This window comes from Belonocnema kinseyi, chromosome 1 (genome assembly GCF_010883055.1).
Source record: "Belonocnema kinseyi isolate 2016_QV_RU_SX_M_011 chromosome 1, B_treatae_v1, whole genome shotgun sequence".
Taxonomy (NCBI): Eukaryota; Metazoa; Arthropoda; class Insecta; order Hymenoptera; family Cynipidae; genus Belonocnema; species Belonocnema kinseyi.
Genome location: NC_046657.1, coordinates 71,810,528 through 71,830,670, shown reverse-complemented (window position 1 = coordinate 71,830,670; position 20,143 = coordinate 71,810,528). Strand labels below are relative to the sequence as shown.

Here is a 20,143-nt window from a genome sequence, read left to right as displayed (position 1 = left end):
GATTTATTGGTTTTTATTAACCATGTGCAAGTGTGGGGGGGGGGGCGTGAAAATCAGAATGTAGCTGTTTGCGAAATAGCTGATTGTCCACTATAAATCGTAACTCTGAATCTACGAACAGGATTATTATTTCACTGCAGTATTTTGTTACTATTTCGAAAAAATTACGCTATAGACCTTTTCGTTTCAATTATTATTTGGTGCGCGTGCGCGAAAAAGAATTGATCTTCCTATCAATTTTCGGCCCTCTTGCTCGCAATTGCATAGGAAATTCAGTGTTTTTATTAAACAAATAAAGTTTTAAACGGTATAGCGAAGTGTTTGTGAATGCAAATGGCAGGAGATAATACGATACCAATAATGGTAAAAAAAATTGAGCTGGAGCGCATAAGAGCTTCTGCAGGAAATAAGTTGTTATGAACAAAATTGAATTTTTAATTAAAAAAAGAAAAACGAATTTTTTTACCAAAAAGAATGACTTTTAAACAAAATTGTTTAATTTTTTTACCAGTAGTTGCATTCAACACAAAATAAGTTTCTACCAAAAAAGTCGAATCCAAGAAAGTTAAAATTTGTACTATAACAAATAAGTTTTAATGAAAAACTACACATTTTTTTTAGTTGAACTTTAATCCAAAAAAGATCTTAGTTCATTTTTCAAAATCAAATTAAGGATTTTTAACAAAAAGTAAATTTTCTACAAAATAGCTAAATTTTCAACAAAACAGTATACTTTAAAACCGAAAAGTTAACTTTTATCCAAGAGAGATGCAACTTCTCTTGAAAGAGATGAATTTTTAATTAAAAAAGAATCTAAAAAAAATTCGATTTTCATCCAGAAAATATTTCATTTGTCTTTTCAATACAAAAATATTAAATTTAAAAAGAGGAAAATTGCGAACAAATAGTTAAATTTTCAACAAAACAGCAGAATTTTTAATCCAAATTTTTTTATTGGTAGTAGTAAAATTGTCTCAAGATTCATGGTTAAATTTCAAAAGATTCCTTTATTTTGTAACAGGGATGCTAAAAGAAAATTGAAGGAGAATTACAAAATTACAACAACATTAATTCTGTAATGCTTAATAAATATTTAAAACTATTCAAACAATTCAAAGTTAGTTTTAAACTTGTGAAAAGCTTCATTTTTTTAATGCAGATTTTCTTAAACTTTGAAAAAAGAAGCTGAATTCAAATTACGAAAGGTTTCAATAGAATGAAAAAATGTTGTTAAGATACCCAGAAAATTTTTTAATGAATTTTTATTATAAAGAAATACGGTTTTTAGAGAATCAAACATTATTATTTAGATTTTTAGGAATATTTAAAGTTTTTTCTGGAAGATTTTAGGATAATTTTTTTTCGTTTTGCAGGATTTTTTTAAAATTGTAGTTTAAACATTTTTTTAATTTAAAAAAATTAACTAAAAATTATACATTGTAAACAAATTTAATTAAGTTTAATGAATTAATTAAACAATTTGCTTTTCGTCATAACAATTGTTATGAAATTTAGGTTAAGATTTAAGAGTAAAAGGGAATTTTTATTATACTTTTTTTAAAATTAAACGTAAACTAAAGTTATTTTAAGATAAAAAATAAACGTTGTTAACACATATATATAAAATCGAGGAAAATCTTTTATTTTTTATTATAACTAGTTTTGGAAAAGATCTCGAGTTGAACTTTTTAAATAAATATTTCACAATTTGCATTGTTTTTTGAACAATAGTTAAAAAATAAACAATTTGAAATTAAATTGTTTTACGTAAAAAGCTTTGAATCTCTAGATTTAAAACAATTATTATTTGTAGAAAAAATTTGAGAAATTTTAAGAGATTCTTATAAGTTTTGAAAAGATCAAAATTAATAAAAAACAAAAAATTTAGAAGCTTTTTGAAAATCGTAAAATGCTTAAAAAGAATAAAAGCATCATTTTAAGATTTCGAAAAAAATTTTAAATGTTTTTTAATTTTCAAAAATTATTTTAAGAGTATATTTAAAAAGGTTTTAAAAGTTTTATAAATTTATTAAAAAAGTATCTGTAAGATTCTCAGAATTTTTTTTTTAATTTGCAGGAGTTAATACAAATTGTAGAAAAATGTGATAAATATCTTTTAAAATTTTTTTAAATATTCTCTTAAAATAATGGCCCATAATTAAAAATGATTTTAATTATCATTTCAATAATCAATCATTTCAAATTTTAAAATTTAGGAAATTTAAATTAGATCAAAATCCAAATTAAAAATCCCATTTAACATCCAATAATCAAATTGATGCAAAATCCTGTTATACAAAACAAGAATCCAACGACCAAATTTGGACCACAACGAATAAACGAAAACCAAAAAAAACCCCTATTGTAATCTGAAAAAAAAACAAGAACAAAAATTTTTTTTTTGTTTTTTTGGTTTTTTTTTCAGATTACAATAGGCTTTTTTTGGTTTTCGTTTATTCGTTGTGGTCCAAATTTGGTCGTTGTATTTTTTTTTTTTTTGTATAACAGGATTTTGCTTCAAATTTTAAATTATTTTCGAATATTTTCCAAGCAAGATAAAATTTCTACCATAAAAGATGAATTTTTAACCAAGAAAGATTTTGTATTTAAAAAAATATATTTGAAACATTCTTGAATTTTCGACTAAAATAACATAATTTTCAGATCTCAAAATATGAATTTTGAACAAAAAAAGTCATTTTCAACCAAATACACTAATTTTCTACAAATTTTTGCAATTCCGAGCAAAAACGAGAGTTTTCTACAAGCAGGTTATATTGTTAACTTGAAAATAAGAATTTTAAACACAAAAGTTTAATTACAAATTGAAAGGAGTTCAATTAATTAAAAAAAAAAAACGAATTTTAAATCAAATTGTAGAAGCCTCCACATAAACAGATTAATTTTCAACCAAAAAGTTGCATTAGTTGAAATATTAATCAAAAAAGATTTTTCAGTCAAGAAAGAAAAAATTCCAACCAATCTGTTGAATTTTCAAGTAAATTTATTATATTAATGTTATTACTATTTATATAACTGTTATTACTAACTGTTATTACTATTTATTTAACTATTAATTTACTTACCTAAGCAGTTGGCAAAATTTGAGGTTCGAATTGCAGGTTACAATAAATAATTGTCCGAAACTGAGACCGTCAGCGTCATGTCCCGATTTAGGCAGCTTTGTCAAAAATTTGTCCTAATGCGGGGGACTTAAATATTCATAACTTATTGAATAAAATCGCTAAAAGAGTTATGAATTTTATTCTTAAGCATATTAAAAATGTGAAAAAATATTACTTTTTCTATTAGTGTAAAAAATGTCATTACTACAAGGCCATAAAAGTTATGCGGAAAGTTTTAAAGTACACCGAAAATGTCGAATTTTGCAGCGGTTCTTTCACAGATTTTGAGGAGTAATTTGTATTATTTTTTAGCAAATGCATAACTTGCCAAAACAAAAATAAATAGTGGTAATAAATTTATAAGAAGTTTATAAATGCCAGAAAATGTTTACTTTGATGATTTATGTTAGAATCTAAAAGATATTCGACGATATTTATCATTGTCCCAGTATTGGACATACTTTTTACGTTGGCCCAGTAATGGTCGGCTTACCTTACATTTTCAAACAAACAAAAAATGTAAAGGTGGGTTTTTTGAGAAAATCTATTTTTTATTTTTTTCAGAAAAACCACTGCCATTTTGTTCGTTTCAAATCTTTTTTCAATTTTCTGGCGAATTTTGAAGGAAGCCGATGAATGCTATTAGAATTAGAATAAAAAATAAAATAATAAATATCTCAATTAGCCCGAAAGTTATAAAGGTTTAAAGAAGAAAATTCGGGGTTTTTGAAAAACAAAGCCCAAAATTCAAATACGCATAACTTTTTAGAAAAAATTCTGTTTGTAAATGGGAAAAATGCGTATCGCCTAATTTCCTCTAAAAAACAACATATTTCGCCCTCGAGAGCTTCTGCGATTTCAACTGTAGGGCCCTGTCTGATTTGAAATGGATTCGGTCTTACTCTACATTAACTTGAATTACAAGTGGATTACTCAGTGATTAAATGTATTACAATTAGAAAACTGTAGAGATTCCCATAATAAATATGGTTTACTTAGATTATATCTAGATTGCTCTACACAGAAAATCGCCGATCCTCCATTGTATACCGAAATCGGTGTTCAAGTGAGATGCAACAAATTTGAGCCACATAGGTTCATTCGGAGAATCTAGGGGAAAAGCATCATTTAGACACTATTTTTTCTCATCCAGTGCAACGTGAAGTGTCACCTACAAACTATCAGTCACCTGTCAAGATGATTTTGTCGGGCGTTATTTAGGTGAAATAGATGTTGATAAGCAGGTAAGTTATAATAATAATTACCTAACTTTTAATTTCCTCCCATTTAGCAGTGACTATTAGTGTTTAGGAATAAAAATTGTACTTTACGCGATATAATATCCAAATCTTAGGTTAGTCAAAACCTACATGACATTCAAACCACCAAAGCCGGGATGTAAAAACTAAGTCGTGACCGTCTGTATTGAAATTGATGCCTGTCCGTTCGAAGAAATTTCCTCTAGATTTTCTGTATTCAAAAAAGTGAAGTTAACTGGTGGTTGAAGTGAAAATACCTAATTGTATATGTAGACGGTCATGACTTTTTCTACACATCCCGGCTTTAGTTGAAATATCGATGGCCATGACTAACCGAACATTTGGAAGTTGCATCAGGAAGTTATCATTTTATTCTAAGTGACTAGTACACACTGTTAAATGAAAGAAAGTTAAAAGTTAGGCAAATATTATTTCAATTAGTTTCCTTATTAACAGTTATTTAGTTTAATATCGCAAAGCGAATAGTTGCTTTGACAGGTGTTCAGGTGGCTGACAGCGCGGTTCGGCACTCCACAACTCTCGGCATTGAGCCAAAATTCAGTCTCCAAATGATACTTTCCCCTTGATGCCCAAATGTGCCCCTACGTCCAGAGGAATACATTTGAGACTTGAAAATTGTTTCAAATGCTCATTGGGAGACTAATGGAATTTGAGCTGCAACAAATTTAACACCAGCGGTTATCTGCGTAAACTACCGCTGATCACTCTTAGATTACCCCGCATTACAAACGGATTACACGGGATTATCCGGATTAATAGTCGGATAACCGAGCAGTCCAGGGGATTACCAGAGTTGTTTCTTCGGTAGTTTCCACCTCGCGCCAAGTGAAGGAGCTCCTTGTTCCCGAATAGTAAACATTCTCTTCTTCTACATGGCGCATTCGTCTATAACTCTATACCATCTTCCTGTGCAAATGCTTATTATCAGAGGTCGTTGCTCGTTACTTCAGAGTGAAAGAGGGATGGACGAGGAGAGGAAAAGTGTAGTGAGGAAGCTCGACTTTGTAACGAAAGAATTGAGAACGGGTGATCGATCAGGTCGCACGGGGTTATCGATATACACGAGTTTGCAGGCACTTGAATGAGCATCAAGTATCAAGTATCGGAATAAACGTTTTATGACTTTAAACACTCGAGGCTTGAAAATGTTTTCGATGTTTTCAGTATCTGATCAGCCTTGACGCCTTGTTGTTCTCCAAGTCTTCAGAAAAGAAAAACAGGTTTTGTTCTAAAATGACTATTCATAGTGCTAGGTAATCGCTAATCAATATGCTATCTATCATAGCTTGACTTATTGCTTCTAGATAAGCCTTAGTTGACAATATTCTAAATAGAGAATCGAGAATTCTCTGGGCGTTCATTTCTTGATAATAGAGTCTTTAAGAGTGACAGAACACCTTCGTGTGTTTCTTCATCAGTATTATTTATTTCTTATTACTCATCGCTATTGCACAGCACCTTCTCTTTCGCAGAATCGGGATGCATTTGTCATTCCGTTTTGTGCCCTCGCCAATTCTAAATTAGTTGTTTCTTCATATTTTTTTTTCTTTCTCGTACTTAATCTGCAGACAATGATTCATTTCAGGGATTTTGAAAAGATTTATGTTGTCGGATCTAGTCTTATCAAAAGATAAGGAGATTTAAAGTCTTGAGTTTAATTCCTCACCTTTGCTTGAATATCATCCTTCTATGGTATTAAACGGAGCGAATTCAACAATCCTTTCTCCTAGAATCAGCCTCGAAAGGTCATGGTGTATTACGACATAATTGTTCTTCTTCAGGATATCATATGTTACCGGGAACAGTCGAGTTATTTTCATTCAGAGTCCGTCCATAGTCAGTGGATGTCACGAATAACGCTAGAAATAAATGTCATGACCCCAAAGTCAAATGGTGAAATTCCTAGATGTTAATATTTGTCCAGTTTCGAGAAAAAAACTTTAAAGATTTTACGCTGTTACTTTTTTGTTCTAGAACAGTTCTGTCACCATCTTGTAACAACTGTTATAGAACACAGTTCCTTTTTTTATCTGGAACAGTTACAGCACGTGATTGCTGGGTATAGACTTAAAAAATATATTTTCCAGTTGATCGAGTAGGTCAGGTGGGAGCGCGTCGGGATTTGTAGATGGAAGGTTTCGGGCTCGATTCTCGCTCCGTGTACTTTTTTTCAAATGTATTTTTTGCACTGTATTTAGTAAAATGTTTAAGTATTCCATTCCCTTGTAGATTTTTTTTTTAATTATGGAAAAGTAAGAATTTTAACTACTTTCTTTCAAGGAAAAATGATCTTTTTAGACATTTTTCTCAAAATATTTTAGCTTCTATGAGTTTTATTAATTTTATTATCTTCTTTAAAATTTTCGTGTATTTTTTAAGATGCGAGTATGAATTAGGAATTGTATTTTTAATAAAATTTTCTTCTCTTCCATTCTGTTAATTAAAAATGGAAATGTTTATGCATAGGAATCCGCCTTTTAGGTTGGTAGGTTAATCTTGTTTGTTGAAAATTCATCTTTTTGGTTGAGGATTTGTTTACTATTTGGTTAAAATTTCCTCGTTTTTGATTGACTGCAACCAGTTGAAATATAGTTTTTTTTTAGCAATTTTGTAAACTGAAAATTTAACGATTTAATTTTTGATTAAAAAATATATTTTTTTTTTAGTTGAAAATTTAAATATTTGCTTTAAAATTAACCTGTTTTGATTGCAAATTCAACATCATTCTCGAAGGTTGAGTATTCAAAAATTTTGTTCAAAATTCTTTTTTTTTTTAATTCAACTGGTTGAAAACTCGCCTTTTGGTAAAAAAAATCATCTTTTACGGCAGAAAAGTAATCTTTTAAGGTAAACATGAACATTTTGTTGACAATTTAACTGGTCTTAGTTGATTTTAAACCTTTTTTTTTTGAAAATTCAACTATTTTTTTGAACATTTAAATATTTTGATAAAGTCATCTTTCTTGGTTGAAAATTCTACCGTTCGGGTTGAGAATTAAACTGTCTCAGAAAAATTTCGTCTCTTTGCTTAAAAATTCAACTATTTCGTTAAAAATTGCACTATTTTGTTGAAAATTTATCTATTTTGATTGCAAGGTCAATTCTTTAGATGTTAATGCAACTTATTTGGTTTTTGTTAAAAATTCGTTTTTTTTCCTGAGAATTAATTCTTTAACTATAAATCTAAGTTAAATTCAACTCTTTATTGTTTCAAAATAAAATCTTTTTTGGCCGAAAATTGATCTACTTAATTGCTTTATCTGATAATTGAATTATTCCGTTTTTGGTTGGAAATTTATCCTTCACGTTGAAAATTAACTAGTAAGCAAAAAAAATTAGGTTTAAAAAATCAGGTGTTTCGGATGTAATTTTAATTTTTTTATTGAAAATTTAACGTTTTGGTTAAAAGTTCTTTATCTTCAAAGATTAGAAAGAATTTTTAACAGATTTCAATATTTCCAAGCAATTTAAAAAGATTGAAGTTATTTTAAGTACATTGTTTAGGGTATTTTAAAAGATTTAAAATAATTTAAAATGGATGTCATTAGTTTCAAGGGATTTTAAAGTATATTATAAACTTTGCAAGGTACTTAAAACAAAATTCCAAGAAATTTTTATGTGCTTAAAAAAGTTTCAAGGAATTTCAAAAGAATTGAAATATTTTAGGGTATTTTAAAGGATTCCAAGGAGTTTTAAATAGATTTTTCAATAATTTAACAGGATTTAAATTTTTTTTAGGGTATTTCAGAAGGTTCCAAGAAATTTGTAATAGCTTTCAGTAATTTTTAAGGGATTTCAAAGGATTATAAATACACTAGGGTATTCAAAAAAATGCCATGCCATTTGTAAGTACTTTAAAAAGTTTCAAGTGATTTTAAACGATTTTAAACACATTTTGAGATGTTTAAAGGATTCCAAGGATTTTTAAATTTATTTCAATAGTTTGAATAGAATTGAGAGATTTTAGGGTATTTTTAAAATTTCCAAGGACTTTTCAAAAGTTTAAACAAAGTTTCAAGAGGTTTCAAAAAATTTTAAGGGATTTTAAAAGATTGTAAAAATTGATGGGTGATTAAAAAAATTCCAAGTAATTTTTAATAGATTTCGATATTTTGAAGACATTTCAAAGAATTCTAAAGATATTAGAGTATTTTTTTTAAAATTCCAAAGAATTTTAAATAGATTTCAATCGTTTCATTATGGATTTGATAGGTTTTTTAAAAAGTGTTAAGGGATTTCAAAGAATTTAAAATATTTTATGCGATATTTAAAAAAACTCCAAGGAATTTTTAGTAGATTTCAATAATTGGAAATAGTTAAAAGATTTGAAAGATTTTAGGATATTTTAAAAGGTTCCAAGGAATTTTAAATATATTGAAATAATCTTGATGACTTTTTGAGATTTTAGGGTATTAAAAAAAATATGTAATGGAATTTTTTTAAAGGGTTTGGATTTGAATAATTTAGAGTATTTAAAAAAAATTGTAAGGAATTTTTAATTGATTTCAATCATTTGAGAGTATTTCAAAGAATTTTAAAGATTCAATGGTATTTAAACAAATTTCAAGGAATTCTTAAGACCTTTAAAAAATTGCGAAGAATTCCAAAAGATTTTAAAGGAATTCGAAATATTTTAGTGTATTTTAAAATATCCCAAGGAATTGTTATTAGATTTCAATAATTTGAAGGTATACCAAAGGATTGTAATGACATTATTTTATTTTAAAAGATTTCAAAAAATTGTTAATGGATCGAATAGATAGGATTTTTAAATAGATTTTAATGTATTTTAGAGATTTTAGGGTATTTTTAAAAATTCCATTGAATTTTCAAGTAATTGAAAAAGCTTCAAGGGATTTCAGAAGATTTCAAAGGATTTTAAATATTTCAGGGTATTTTGTAAGATTCCAAGGAATTTTTTAACAGATTTGTGTCATTTGACGGGATTTTAATTGATGTTGAAGGTTTTAGTAAAAATATTGTAAATTTTACATTCAATTTTACACATGGGAGTACGAGTGGTGCCAGTTTTCCATCCTCTCCTTTTCTCTCGATCAATGTTCTATAGAATGGTAATTCAAAGGGAATTCGCTTTGCTCCTGTTTGTTTCCTGGAGAGAAAGTTCCTTTTTTATACCTCGCATTATGCGTTATAAAGGCGTGTATAGTGTACATGTGTGAACTCTAGCTAGATCGAATGATCAAGTGACGCGTACGTGATGTGTGCACTCACCATCCTTAGGGAGCGTTCACATGTTACGTGACACTCTAAAACTTGGATCAAAAAGTAAATTTAAATCCGTATCGATACATTTTGGAGTCCAATATTGTCGATAAAACAAATTGTGAAGCTAAATTTTCAACCAAATAGTTTACTTTTCCAAGCGAAAAGGCTTTTTTTCAAAGACAGTTGAATTCTCAAACCGAAAGTTTAGTTTTCGAACAAAAATGTTATTTTTAGCCAAAAGGACGAATTTTCAACAAAATAACTAAAGTTTCAACAAAATGGTTTACTTTTTTTACCAAATAGCTAAATTTTTAACCTTCAGAGATGTATTTTCAACCAAAAGACAGTTAAAATTTTTAGTTGAAAAACTAATTTTCAAGAAAAAAAAACAAGTTAAATCCAATCAAAAACTACGTTATTTTGACCAAATAGTTAAATCCTGAGCCAAAAAGATAAATTTAAAACAAACAAGTTAAATTTTTTAACCAAAAAGGCGAATTTTCAAAAAAATATGTGTATGATTTTTTTACAAAATAGCTGATTTTTTAACTTGTAAATAAATAATTTTTATGAAACAAAAACGAATTCTCAACCAGTTAAATTTAACTAAAATAGACGAATTTTTAACAAAAATGTTGAACCCTCGGCTAAAATGATAAATTTTCAACAAACAAGATTAATTTCCTTCCCAAATAAACAAATTTTAAACCGAAAGTAGAATAGCTACAGTTTCAGATAAAAAAACAACTAATTTTTCACACACAAAAAAGCACGAATTTCCAAGATAAATAGTTTAACTTTTACGAATTAATCGAATGTTTCAGAAAAAAACTCCACTTTTAAACCAGAAAAGCAGAATTTTCGAAAACAGTGTTAATTTTCAATCAAGAAAAATTGAATTTTTAAATAAAAAAGTTAAATTTGCAATAAAAAATGTACTTGTTAAATTTCAAGTTTAAAAAATTTATTTAGAAGAAAAAAAACGAATTCTCGACCATTTGATCTTAAATAAAAAGAAGGCGAATTTTAATACAAATAGTTGAATCCTCAACCAAAATATTGTATTTTCAACCAACAAAATTAGTCTTCAATTAAATGAATTGCTAAATAGTTGAATTTTCATTTTGCTAAGGAAATGTTTTCAATCAAACATGGAACAGCAACATTTTCAGATAAAAAATTAATTTTTACCCAAAGAAACATAAATTTCCAACATAATAGGTAAATTTAAATAAATAGTTTAATCTTTAACCAAAAATTTTAATTTTCTATCAAAGTAATGTAGTTTTCAGCCAAGAATATACATTTTCAAAAAAAAATTAATTTTCAACCAAATAATTCAATTGTGCTATCAAATTGTCGAATAATTTTCCAGCTCAAAATATGAATTTTTCATAAAAAATACAATAGTATTACAAAAAATTACTTTGCGACGAAATTGTAGAATTTTCGACTAAAATGATGAACCTTCAACGAAAAAAATTACTTTTTTACAAAGTACTTCAGTTTTGAATCAAATAGTTGGTTTTTCAACAAAAAAAATGAATTCTCAGCATAACATATAATAATTGTTAATATTTTAATTTTAAATAAACGGTTAAATTTAACCAACAAATGCGAATTTTCAACAAAATAGTTGAATCTTTAACCAAAAAAGATTCATTTTCTACCAAAAAGAATGGAGTTTTAATAAAAAAAAATTTTTTCTTACAAAAAAAAGTGTTTTGAACAAAAAAAATTAATGTTCAACGAGAAAAGATATATTTTTACCTATAAATGGAATAGTTAAAATTTCAGTGCAGAACGTTAATTCTAAAAAAATGAATTTATAGAAAAATAGATCAATTTTGAACCAAAAAGTTTATATTTTTCAAAATAGAAAATTAATTTTGTTTAAAAAAATCAATTAAGAACAGAATACCAACTTCTTGCAATTTCAACTAAAAAAATATTAAATTGCGTCCGAATTGCATGAGAAAGGGGTGAGTAAAAAAATCGCTAAAAAATAGCGTCACGTAATAGGTGGAGGCTCCCTTATGTGAGTGCGAGAGATAAAAGCGATTGTACAGTAGCCCAGGTCCAGAATTGAGCATGTAGGTATGGCAACGCCGCACGGAAATCATTCATTGAGCTGGGAGCCAGCTAGTCCAACGGCTACCAGGTTCAGACTTGGAATATTACTGCTGGCTCGAGGGGAGAAACAGAAATGCAATGCGAATTGAGATCTCTTGTAATTCAGTGTACTAGCTTCTTCCAAGACACGAGGAAGGTCAACGCCTCCTTTTATTAGAGCTCTGAACGTTTGTTACGTTTCTTTCATCACTTACAAGGGGCGACCGCCAATTGTGAATTTTAGTCTCGGATCATAATTTTTTCATTGAAAGATCATTACGTGAATATTAATTTGCCAAAGAAGTAGTATGCGCCTTTTCACCATTTTAGAGATAATCGACTTTGAAATATTCGTCGCAAGTCATACAGAGTGGGCCGAAAAATTATATCAATCGGTCCGTAGCTCAGGGGTTAGAGCTTCTGTTTTGTACCCGAAAGGTTGCGTGTTCGAGTCTTGTTGTCTGCAATTTTTGTTTATTCTTCATTTTTTCATTTCTTCTTATTGAAATGTTCACAAATATAATTCCCCTGAAAAATCTTCAAATACTGTGCTAATAATTTATGTAATGCCTTTTTTCACGGAAACATTTACTTTTGCTAAGTTTATCACTTTTTTCGCAAACTTTTTTTAAAAAATGTTATCAATTTATTTCATTGCTTACCAATTATATTTTAATTTATAAGTATTAGCGAGGTTTTCTAAACGGAAAATGGTATTTTTAATCGAAAATTTCAAACTTGTCAGTATTTTTCAAAATTAATTTTTCTGTTGAAAATGTATCATAATTCATCCATTTGGGTCAAAATTGAAGTATTTTGTTAAAAATTAATAAAAATGTCAAATTGATCTTTTGTAGCTTGCAATTTAATTACTTGGTTGTAAGTTGAATTTTTTTGTTAAAAATTTAATTTTTTAAGGTTTATCTGTTCGGTTGAAAATTTAACGTTTTTTGGTAAAGAATTTTTTTCTATGTGAAAATTTAACTATTCTATTTTTGGTTGAATCCCTTTTATTTTGAATCCCTTTATTTTTATTTTATATTTATATTTTATTTGAATCCTTTTATTTTGAATTTTATATTTGAATCCCCTATTCTATTTTTGGTTGAAACCATTTTTCAGTTCAACAATCAACTATTTGGAAAAATAGTTCATGAAAATTTTAATTTTAATTCAAAAAGACGAATTGCATACAAAAACGTTGAAATTTCAATACAAAAATATGATTTTTTAACTATAAAGTTAATTTTCATCAAAATAGTTTTATTTTTAACCATGTAGTTGAATTTTCAATAAAAAATATGAATTTTTTACAAAAAAAAGCTTATTTTAAACACAATAGTTGAATTTTCTACTAATGCTTAATTTTAAAGCCAAAAGACAAACTTTCTGCAAAAGAGTTGAATTTTTAGCATGAAAATAATAATTTTCAACTTAAATGATGAATCTTCACCAAAAAAGAATGAATTTTTAAATAAACCAAAAGGGATGAATTTCGAACCGGGAAGATTAATTTTGGATTAGAAAAGACGAATTTTTAAGATAATGCATGAATTTTAAATCAGAAAAGACCAATTTTTATCTAAAAAATTGAATAGTTACATGTATAGTTAAAAAAATGAATTCTCAATTTGAAAAAAGGCGTTAGAGAAAAAACCATGAATTTTGATCTAAAATGATGAGTCTTCAAAAGAAAAAATGAAATTTCGACAAAAAGGTTCAGTATTTAACCCAAAAAATGATTTTTAAGCAAGAAAATTAATTTTCTAAAAATAGAATAGCTAGATTTCCAACTAAAGAAATGAATTTTCAACAGATTAGTTCACCACAAAAGATTATTTTTTAACAAAATAATTGAATTTTCAATAAAATAATATAATTTTCAACCAAAATACTAGAATTATTAACCAGATGAGATGAATTGCGAACAAAAAATGCAATAGTAGAGTTTCGAAACAAAATTAATTGAATTTTCTTATTGGGTTCTATTAACTCAGTTTCTATTTAAACGAAAAATGATAAAAAGGGGAAAAAGGGTAAGTTTCTTTTAATACACGGTAAACGTTACTTTTGCTGTCGCCCCCCCCCCCCCCTTTCCATATTAAAAATAAACCTGTGTTTTTATGCGAGTTTTCTTTTACGAGTAAATTTAAAAAACGTACAGTTGTTATGGAGGTCTTAGAAAGTAATTGCGCGGAAATTGATTTTTTTTACCGAGCTTTATTAACTTTTTGATATGGAAGTGTTGAGCCTCGGTCACGTAAAACCTGAGAATGAAGTTTAATGCTCCAGCCTTCCGTTTCCCGGTTTATGAAAGATAGCTTTCCCAGCGAGGAGCGTAGGCCATGAAACGCACCTCATGGAAGATTCATCGACTCATTTCTCGACTCTCTACGGCCGGAAAAGGCCACCCTTCTCGTGAAGGAACTGAGAAAATCTTTTTCCCCGTTCCAAACTATCCACGAAAACTGCAACTGCATTTTTTAGAGACCAATTGGACTTGGAGGAATATTGTTCTCGTCCAAACATGTGCTTCTGCTACTCTAGGAAACGTTTTTAATCTAAATTATTTTGAAAAAAGAGAGAATTTTATCAATAGTATAGAAGCCCAATGTAGGAAGTTTGCTGTGAATAATAAAAGGGGATTAATAATTCTTCATGTTTGAGGATCACGTGCGCTGGTCAGATTGGGATTAGCCTGCTTCTATTCTGGTTCTGAACTACCGGAGGGCAAATACACCAAGAGAGTATCAATGACCCTGTTGCAATTCAACGAGGTCAAGGTTCATATTTTCTGAAGGTCTTTTCTCAATTTGGAATAAAAGCTTGAATTTTTTTAAAATTATACACAGTGGATAAGGGGCCGCTTATAAAGTATGTTAGGGATCGGCCATAAACCATTTTAGGGGTCGTCCATAAACTACGATAGAGGACGGCCATAAACTATTTTAGGGGTCATCCATAAATTATGTTAGGGGTTGTCCATAAACTATACTAGGATTTGTCATTAAGCTATGTAAGGGGTCGTCCCTTAACTATTTTAGGGGTCGACCCTAAACTACGTTAGTAGTTGCCCATAAACTATACTACAAGTTGTTATTAAACTATGTTAGGGGTTGTCCCTGAAATATTTTAGGGATCGTCCGTAAACAATTTTAGTGGTCGTCCATAAACTATTTTAGAGGTCGTCCATAAACTATACTACAAGTTGTTATTAAACTATGTTAGAGGTCGTCCCTGAAATATTTTAGGGATCGTCCGTAAACAATTTTAGTGGTCGTCCATAAACTATTTTAATGGTCGTCTATAAACTACGTTAGAGTTTGTCCATAAACTATACTAGAAGTTATCATTAAACTATGCTTAGGTTCGTCCAAACACTATATTAGGGATTATTCATAAACTATTTTAGGGGTCGTGTATAAACTAGAATAGGGTTTATCCAGAAACTATTTTAGGAGTCGTCCATAAACTATGTTAGGGGTGGTTCCTTAACTATTTTAGGGGCCGTCCATTAACTATTTCAGGGGTCGTCTCTTAACTATTTTAGGGGCCGTCCCTTGACTATTTTAGTGGTCGCCCATAAACTACGTTAGGGGTCATCCATAAACTATACTAGAAGTAGTTGTCATTTAACAATGTTAAGGATCGTCCCTTAATTGTTTTAGGGGTCGTCCATAAACTAGATTAGGGGTTATCCATAAACAATTTTAGGCGTCGTCCATAAACTACGTTAGGGGTTATCCATAAACTATACTAGCAATTGCCTTAAAACCATGTTAGGAGTCTTCCCTGAACTATTTTAGGGGTATTCCATAAACTAGATTAGGGTTTATCCATAAATTATTTTAGGGATCGTCCATAAAGTACGTTAGTGGTTGCCCATAAACTATTTGAGAGGTTGTTCAAAAACTACGATGCCCTTAAAGTACGATATAAATTTTGTTGCTATTTTTGACCACATTAGTTTTTTATTACACCCCCGCCCCCCACAGAAAAGTTTCGTAGCCCAAAATTCTCTCAACCCAGGAGAAATAGAGTCATTTTTAAGAAAACTAGAAGAATATTAGGGGAATAAAATTTATTTAATAAATTGAATGCAAATATCATAATGCATTCAATATAAAAGACCTCAAATTTGTAAGATTTTAAGATTTTCTGTCAAAGAGATGAACTTTTGAACGAAGAATTCAATTTTCTACAAAAGAGACGAATTGGCAACAAAATAGTTGAAATTTCATCCAAGTATTAAGACCATAAAAGATGAATTTTTTCATTAAAAAAGACGAATTTTTTAGAAGACAACTGAAAGATAATTTTACAACAAAAGACGAATTTTCAACCAGTAGAATTATTAAACGAGCATAAACAAAAATGTTAACAAAATAATTGAATTTTCAACCAAAAAGATGAGTTTTAGACAAAGAAAAATAAATTTTCAACAAGCGAAATTGATTTTAGAACTTAATTAATAATTAATAATATTATTAATAAATAATAATATTATTGGTAAATTAATCATTTCCAATTATAATAAATTTCTAACCAAAAATGAAACATTTAAATTTTCAGATAAAAAGATACTATTTTTAACCAATAAAACAGCAACTAATTTTCAACAAAAAGTTAAATTTTCAAGCCAAAAAGAGAACATTTTCTACAAATCAGTTTCTGTTTTAACCCGAAAATAGGAATTTTTAACTTAAATTATGAATCATTAACCAAAACGAAATGAATTTTTAACAAAGTAATTCACATTTCACCCAGGATAGAATTATTGTTTGGATGGTTATTTTTAAACAAAAGGATTACTCTTAAAAAAATAATAATAATAATTTTTAACAAAGTATTTTGTATATCACTCAAATAATTGAATTTTTAACCAAAAGAGTTGAATTCTAAACCAAATCAGATTAATTTTTAACCAAACAGTTGCATTTTTAACCAAACTGATGAATTTTCAACAACAATTTTTTTTTTTAAACAGTTTGACTTTCAACCGCAGGCAATTAAATTTTTGACCAATTAAGATTTCTTATTGACAATATTGTTGCATTTTCAACAAAATAAATTAATTTTCAGCCAAACTGTTGAATGTTTAAACAAACGAGATCCGTTCCGAACTAGAAATATAATAGTAAAGTTTTTAACCAAAACTAGTTGGATTTTTTTCATGGGTTCTATTAATTTAGTTCAGATTTAAGCAACAAACGAGATAAAGGGGAAAAAGAAGTCTTTTGAGATCAAAAGCAAATAGATGAATGCTTTAAAAGAATTTTTTTTTACTTTTTTGCTTAAATGTGAACTGAATTCATAGAACCCATGAAGAAAAGACAACTATTTTTGGTTTGGAAAGTCTACTATTATATTACTGGTTCGGATGTTGTTTTGTTTAAACATTCCACCTTTTGGCTGAAAATTAAGTTTTTTTGTTGAAAATGTAACTAATTTGTCAATAATTCATCTTTCTTGGTCGAAAATTCAACTATTTGGTCAAACATTGAACTTTGCTATTTTTAGAAAATTAATCTTCTTGGGTAAAAAATTATTTTTGTTGTTGTTAAAATGCAACTGTTTAGTTGAAAATTAGTCTTGATTGGCTCAGGATTTAACTGTTTTGTTGAAAATTCTACTTTTTTGATTGAATTCAACTGTTTTTATTTCAAATTAAAATATTTTTTGCTAGATATATTTTTATTTTATTATTATTTTATTATTTTATTTCATTTGAAAGAATTAATTCCCCTATTTTCTTGAAAAACCATCCTATTTCCCCTGTTTTAAGCAAATTTTAATAAATTAGTAACGTAGTTTATGGACGTCCCCTCAAGCCTCACCAAAATTGTGCGTCATAGATAATTTTCTCTTTAGTTCAGTAGTGATAATTAATAAAGAACAGTGCATAACTAAACTTTTTTTTTCACATTGAACATCTAAACAATAATAGCTTCAATTTGAACCCTCCCAGAGGAAAATCAGATCATTTTTAGGCTATGCTAACCTTGTCACAAAAAACGTACGCCATATTTTATAATACAGAAGATGATACCAATTTATGAAATTTCAAGAAAGTTGAAATTATATTGAGAATGTTTTTGGGTTTGAAAGAAAAAAAATCACTGTGAGGAATATTTTGAGACACAGTGCATGAATTGAATGTTTTGAAAAATGTATGGTCTATATTCTAAAATGTAGCTTAATATTTGTCCGAACAATCTTTGCCGAGCTTGAAACTATTTTTGTGGCACATAGTGTACAGAATTCAAGATATTTTCGTTTTCTATTAATTATACTTCGTCAATTATATTAACCCAGTGACGAATCCCCACACAATTACTATGCAAATCTCATTCTTCAGCCTGAGGGCGAAGTCCAGAGTTCTCCGGCGCTTAGCGCATTACTCATTCATAACTTTTTCATTCCTTAACAAGAGGTAAAAAACTTTTCTCAAGTTTGATAATTAAAATTAGTTTAACCTCGAGCACCTGGAGAAGTCTGCAGAGAATTTAATTTCTTATTTGCTTTATTGAAAAGGATTTACTTAAGAATATAAACTAAGTTGATCTATCGATAAGTGTTTTTCCCGCCGGTTCAATTGTGTTAGATTGTATCTGTCGTGGGCGAATTCAAGCGGCGCCATTTCTAATATAAGTTTTTGTTGAGAAGATTGACTTGTTGAAAATTCATCTCTTTCTTCAAAAGTTTTATAACTTTGTTGAAAATAAGTTTTCTTTTGACTAAAAATTAATTTTTCAATTGAAACTTTAACTATTCCATTATTGGTTGGAAATTGATCGTTTTTAGTTTAAAATTCAACTATTTTGTAAAGAAAATCGTAATTTTGGCTTAAAAATTTAACTATTTTTTTGACCATTTTTGCATTTAGGTTACACAGTTTATTCTTTTATCAGAAATTTCAATTTTTTTGGTTGAAAATAAACTATTGCATGTTTCGTTGTGATTAATCCTTTTCGGTTTATTTAAATTGCAGATTATTTTTAGATTCATTCATCATTTTGGTTGAAAATTCATCTCTTTGTTTGAAATTGTAACGATTTTGTTGAGAATTCAGTTTTGTTTTGTTGAAAGCTAATTTTTTTTGACTAAAACAGTATCTGAATGATTTTAGCATTATGATCGCTGGATCAAAATATTTTGCAACAAAAATGTACCTCTTTCGGGGAAACCGGGAAATGACCAAGATGTAATTAAAAATAAGGGATTTACTTCCGACCGCATTAAAATGCAAGTTTTCAATATTTAAATAATTTTTGTCAGTTTATAAAACGAATTTCTACTTTATCTACAGTTGCAGATCATTTTTAAGAGAAAATCGAACTATTCTGTTTTTGGTTAAAACTTTATTTTTTCCATATTTTTTCAATTATTATTTTGGTCTTTAGTGAGACGAAAAGTAAGGTAGTTGGGAAGTCTGTTTTTTAATCGTAAAAGTTTTTAATGCCTTTTTAGCGTAACCAATTGTGTCATGAAAAATATATATTTATTTGATATTAAATTAAAAATTTATCTTTTTTTAAATGAAATTTCAAATATTTGGCTGAAATTGACATTTTTTAATCAAAAATTTAATTATTTGTTTAAAAATCTATGTCCTTTGTGGAAATTTTTTTTTCTAATAGAAAACTAATTTATATGGTTGAAAGTTGCTTTTTTCATAAAAATTTCAATTTTCCCAGCTGAAGATTTATAATTTTAGTTGAAAATTCATCAGTTTCTTTGAAAATTCAACTGTTCCATTTTCAGTTGACAATTGACCTTTCGTAGTTCAAAATTTAACAATTTGAATGAAAATTAATCTTTTTTAATAGAAAACTCAACTATATGGTTGACACGTATTTCGTTACAAAATCAAGTTTTTCAATAGAAAATTATCTTTTTCTTTGAAAGCTAATCTTGTCTAAAAATTCTTCTTGTCGGTTAAAAATTCAAATATTCGATTAAAATATTTATCATTTTAGTTTAAAATTAAACTATTAGGTAGAAAATAAAAATACTTGGTTAAAAATTAAACTATTTTATTAAAAATAATTATAACTTATTAATTATTCAAAATTATTCGTCTTTTTGGTGGAAATCAATGCTCTTAGTTGAAAATTCATCTTTTTGGTCAAAAATTACATTTATTTGATTTAAATATTGATCCTCTAAGTTGAAGATTGATCTTTTTGGTTTGAAATTCAATTATTCTAGTCAATGATTTAGAATTTTAGTTGAAATTTAATCACTTTGTTTGAAAAAATAACTATTTTTTTTTGTTAGTTTTTTTGTTGTTGTGTGTTATTTATTTAACTGAAAATTTAACTTTTCCCGCTTGAATATGGAAAATTACGTTTTTTTAAACGTTAATCTGCTTGTCTAAAAATTATTCTTGTCGGTTAA

The 20,143-nt window shown here is 27.9% G+C and overlaps 1 protein-coding gene across 6 annotated transcripts in view; it reads left to right on the top strand.

Moving 5' to 3' along the window:
* Positions 1 to 20,143, top strand: part of LOC117168748 (phosphatase and actin regulator 4B) — a 326,157-nt gene that overhangs the window by 18,766 nt on the left and 287,248 nt on the right. The window lies entirely within an intron of this gene.